This window comes from Pinus tabuliformis, chromosome X, assembly GCF_031772625.1.
Source record: "Pinus tabuliformis cultivar Carrire ecotype Pingquan chromosome X, CPIR1, whole genome shotgun sequence".
Lineage (NCBI taxonomy): Eukaryota > Viridiplantae > Streptophyta > Pinopsida > Pinales > Pinaceae > Pinus > Pinus tabuliformis.
The window spans coordinates 1,329,194,274-1,329,200,273 of NC_142308.1; positions in this window are offsets into that span (position 1 = coordinate 1,329,194,274).

Below are 6,000 nucleotides of genomic sequence, written 5' to 3' on the forward strand. Positions count from 1 at the left end.
TTGTACTAAGAGTCCAATGGCTACAATCCTTGGGTACAATAGCTTTTAATTTTCAAGAACTTTTCATCAAATTTTCTATAGAAGTAAAGGAAGTTGAATTAAGGGGTATTTCAGGGAAACCAGGAAAGATAATCAGCTCTAATGGTATGACAAAGCTTCTAAAAAAGGAACAAAGAGGTGTAACTGCACAATTATGTTCTCTAGATGTTTCCACATCGGAATCATCTATTTCTCCAGATCTCCAAAAAGTACTGGACAATCATTCCAAGGTATTTGAGACTCCCAAAGGTCTCCCACTTATGCGTGATCATGATCATGCTATTCATCTGATTCCAGGAAGTGTTCCTCCAAACATCAGGCCGTACAGATATCCCTATGTCCAAAAGAGTGAAATTGAACGTATGGTTGCAGAAATGCTAGAGGCTAGTATAATTCAACCGAGTCAAAGTTCTTTCTCTGCTCCAGTAGTATTGGTGCACAAGAAGGATGGATCATGGTGCATGTGTCCGGATTATAGGGAGATCAACAAGCTCACTATTAAAGATAAGTTCCCCATTCCTGTCATTGATGAATTACTAGATGAATTGCATGGATCAATTTACTTCACCAAGTTGGATCTTCGTTCAGGATATCATCAAATCAGAATGAAGATTGAAGACATTCCGAAAACAGCATTTAGAACTCATGAGGGTCATTATGAATTTTTGGTCATGCCTTTTGGCCTTACCAATGCACCTTCAACATTTCAAGGTTTGATGAATTCAGTTTTCAAACCATTCCTTAGAAAATTTGTGTTAGTATTTTTTGATGATATACTAATCTACAGCAAGTCTTGGAAGGATCATGTTGAACATGTTGACAGGGTGCTACAACTATTGGAGGAGAAACAATTATATGCAAAAAGATCCAAGTGTTTCTTTGAAGTCTAGGAGGTGGAATATCTGGGTCATATTGTATCTCTTGAAGGAGTTAAGGTAGACCCTAGCAAAATTAAAGCCATTAAGGAATGGAAAATCCCCACATCCATAAAGCATCTGTGAGGATTTCTCGGGTTGACAGGGTATTATCGCAAGTTTGTTAAGAATTATGGGAGAATAGCAGCACCTCTAACAACATTATTGAAGAAAGATGCATTTTCATGGACTCCGGAAGCAACAAAGGCCTTTGAACATCTTAAAGAGGCAATGTGCCATGCACCGATCTTAGCTACACCGAACTTCACAAAAACCTTTATTGTGGAATGTGATGCTTCAAGAAATGGAATTGGTTCTGTTCTAATGCAAGATGAAAGACCCATTGCTTTTGAAAGTCGTCCAATCAAGGGAAAGTTTTTAAGCAAAGCTATTTATGAGAAGGAAATGTTGGCAATACTCCATGCACTTAAGAAATGGCGACCCTACCTAATGGGAAGACACTTCAAGGTAAAAATGGATCATGATAGCCTTAAATACTTTTTAGAACAAAGATTATCCTCTGAAGAGCAACAAAAGTGGGTCACAAAGATGTTGGGTTATGACTTTGAAATCATCTACAAAAAAGGGAAGCAAAATGTGGTGTCAGATGCACTCTCAAGAAAGGATGAGGATGTGGAAGCATTGTTGTGCGCCATTTCTATTATCCAACCAGATTGGATAAATGAAGCAAGGGAGGAATGAAAGAATGACGAAGAAGTGTGGGCACTTATTCGAAAGTTACAACAAGATTCCAGTACGTCTGATACATTTAGCTGGAAAAATGATTCGTTATGGTACAAAGATCGCTTATACCTCTGTAAGAATTCCCAACTAAAACAAAAGATTCTTATGGAATTGCACACTTCTCCCTTAGGAGGGCACTCAGGATTTTTAAAAACTTACCATAGGGTTAAGAAGGAATTTTTTTGGGATGGCCTTAAATCAGATATTCAAAAGTTTGTGGCAAAATGTTTGGTTTGCCAACAAAATAAAGTTGAAACAATTAAGACACCGGGTCTATTACAACCTTTATCCATTCCAAGCCAACGTTGGGAGGAGGTTTCAATGGATTTTATCACAGGTTTACCCAAGTCTGAGGGAAAGAGTGTCATCATGGTGGTAGTTGACAGACTTACCAAGTATGCACACTTTTGTGCATTATCACATCCATTTAAAGCCAATACAGTTTCTACTGCATTTATGGAAACAATTCAAAAGCTACATGGAAACCCAAAGATTATTGTAAGTGACAGAGATCCCATTTTCACTGGAAATTTTTGGACAGAATTATTTTCTTGTCTTGGTACTCAGTTAGCTCATAGCTCATTTTATCATCCTCAATCTGATGGGAAAACTGAGATAGTAAACAAATGTTTGGAAGGATATCTTCGTTGCTTTGTATCTAATAAACAGGCACAATGAGTCAAATGGTTGCCTCTGGCTAAATGGTGGTATAACACTTCCTTCCATACAGCAACAAAAATGACCCGATTTATGGCACTTTATGGGTATCAACCACCATCCATCACATCATATTTAAGATAAAATTCTAAGGTTCATGCAGTGGAACATCACATCGAACATCAACAACAAGACCTCCAACTCTTAAAGGATAACCTCGTGTTGGCACAGAATAGAATGAAACAACAGGCAGATCAACATCGCAGTGAAAGAAGTTTTGATGTAGGTGATTGGGTATTCCTACGGCTACAATCATATAAGAAAATGTCCCTCAAGCAAGCTAAGAAGGATAATAAATTATCACCAAAGTATTATGGGCCATAAAAAGTGTTGCAAAAGATTGGTACTATGGCATACAAATTGGAGCTTCCTGCAGCTTCTCGATTGCACCCAGTTTTCCATGTTTCATGTTTAAAGAAGGTTATAGGTGACAAGCTCCCAGTTCAAACAATATTGCTAGAACTTATCGATGAAGGAAAAATTATATTGGAACCAGAAGTAGTCACAGAAACAAGAACTCGACAGCTACGAAATCGATCAATTTCGGAGTATCTTATCAAGTGGAAGAACTTATCCACTGAAGATTCCACATGGGAGGATGAGAATTTTATACAGAAGTATCCAGAACTACTCAAGTGTTGAGGACAACACTTTTTTGAAGGAGAGGGGCATGTTGGGTCCCTATAATACTAGTGATTACCCCATTACTATTGTAGTTATACCCCTTATTAATATTGTTGTGCCCCTATTGCCCCCATATTGTTATTACTATGCCCCATAGAATCCCTCTATTGTTATTTTTGTGGCTTTATATTATTATTGTTAGGTCGGCTGGGTTATATTGTGACTCCTTAGACTCCTATATATAGAAAGGAGGTTTTGTCATTTGAATCATCCAAGAATTGTTCATTTATGTAATGTAAAGGAGGTTGCCCCCTCGAAGAGGCTGAATTCTAAGGCGTTGATCTATCTTTTCTATCTTTTCTTGAGTTGGTTTCATAACACATACAAACAGGAAATTAAGACATTAACGTATATTTATATATGAAACATAGAAAGGCACATAAATCAACACTTAACACACGCTTTCTATTATATATAGAGCATGGTTACAATTCTAAGGCATTTCGGCCTTAGGACAAACCCTCCTTTCGACTACAACTTGTCTATCTACTACTCTATATATCCCTCTGTTGAACGCGTAGGTTCATATATATAAGAAGTGTTGGATCAGATCATGGAAGGATTCAATCAATCCTCTAACAAAAGCCCTTAAAGCATTGATAATGCATGCATGGAAGATTACAATATTGATAAGTCTCCTCGAGACTTTTATCCATCTTTTTCCATCTTTAAATCTGTTTTAAAACAGATTTCTTCTGTTTTTTCTCCCTTGGTCCATGTCTTCCTCTTCGCTCTGCTTTGGATTCCTCCCTTTGACTAAGGGTGTTGGATGCTCCTGCATCGGACTCCTGAGACACAAAACTTCTACCCACTTTGCTTCTTCAATGGAACTGCCTTGATGGTCTTCTGTGAGTTGCAACCAAACCTTTGCAGTAACAGTCTCCTTCTGCTACATGATACCTCACCAAGCTCTCCTCACTCAGTCTTTTTGCATCTGTCAGGTTCTCTCCTCTAGAACCATATGAGCACACCTTGCTCTACGTTTGTGGCAATTTCTCTCCTTCTGTTGTTGTTCTCTGTGCGACAATAAGACCATAACTCTCCATACTTTAAACCAGTGTACCTCCTTCTCCTTCTTCTTTCTCTCTGGAATCCTTAATCTTCTTCCTTTTCACCCAGAATCTTCTTCTACTCTAATACCAAATGATGGAAAGGAGAAATTGGGGGTTAAGCCAAAATCCCTTTTCCTTAACCAATCAATCTAGAGGCATGTGGGTTATGGCCCACTAAGCCTATCGGAAGCGTTTCTTAGGCCTTCAGCCTTTTAACCATGGATCATAGAAGAATCAGAGCCACCACACTATCGGCCTTTATTAACATCGGAAGCATACATATGGGCGTTTAAGCATTAAACTCCTCGGCCACACATATATCGAGGATACACCCGATAACAAAGAAACCCCGCTCCAAAACCTTTTTTAGTATTTCAAAACTATATACCCAGGCCTATATTTGTTATCGGGTTTGGTCCTTATCCCTTTCCCACAGCACTGTTCCAACACAAACCTCTGATTGCTGACACCTATGATCCTTCCGATTACCAATCAGCTTATCGACGATATAGCTGTCGGCATATCGCTTATCGATTATTCAACTCTGCCATCCCTTGAACTTCGTCAAACGCGATCGCCGATCACACCTCCGTCGTTGATCCTCATTCAATCCAACGATCCTTGTTTCATCAGTGGTCGCTCATTGGCACTCCTTGAACTCTAGGGTCCGTCCCTTTGGAAACGAGTTATGCCGATGCGATAACTTTGTTCCCGCAGACTTGATCCTATCCATTGATCACAAAGATCCAACGGATCCTGTGTATCAACACTTCATCCCTTTGCTCCTATTAATGGATCTCTACATTAAAAACATGGCTCTCTTCTGTCTTTGATGGAATCTCTATGCTTAAACACAATTTTCTGCCCACCTGCATTCACAAACGACTCCACATATAGCAGCATTCATTTGATCACCATCGATCCTACTGTGATCGATGGTCGATCAACACACATACAAATAGGAAATTAAGACATTAACGTATATTTATATATGAAACACAGACAGGTGCATAAATCAACACTTAACACGCGCTTTCTATTATATACAGAGCACGGTTACAATTCTAAGGCATTTCAGCCTTAGGACAAACCCTCCTTTTGACTACATCTTGTCTATCTACTACTCTACATATCCCTTTGTTGAACGCGCAGGTTCATATATATAAGAAGTGTTCGATCGAATCACAGAAGGATCCGATCAATCCTCTTACAAAAGCCCTTAAAGCATTGATAATGCATGCATGGCAGATTACAATATTAATAAGTCTCCTCGAGACTTTTATCCATCTTTAAATCTATTTTAAAACATATTTTTTCTATTTTTTCTCCCTTGGTCCACGTCTTCCTCTTCGCTCCGCTTTGGATTCCTACCTTTGACTAAGGGTATTGGATGCTCCTGCATCATTTCCTAAGTAGTACCACCCTAGAACTGAATGGTCAATAAAAAAGATCCCACGGGACTAAGATGCAAGGGTAAAAAGCAAAAGAGATCGAGGGGACATGTGCACAAACTAAGCCCACTCTTTCCGCCAAATCCCCCCATCAATCCATACCCATAAGTATCCATGATAAGTAAAACCAATACTCAATTACCAAATGACAAGACATACCTTTAGATTCGGGAGGCCCACCTTCAAACATACGATCAATACAGGTGGGTGAGGGACCACATGGCTAGCTTAGGTGGCAGAGAAATGGCACAATGAGATAGTAGGATGCATCAAGGGGTTGTTGGCTGTCACTTGAGGCTCATCATAGAGAAAAATTTCTCCTAAGGATATCACCTACAAAGTGGTGGGTAACATTTGGCTACAACTGGGACGTGATCTCTCGAAGAAGTGGACGAAGTT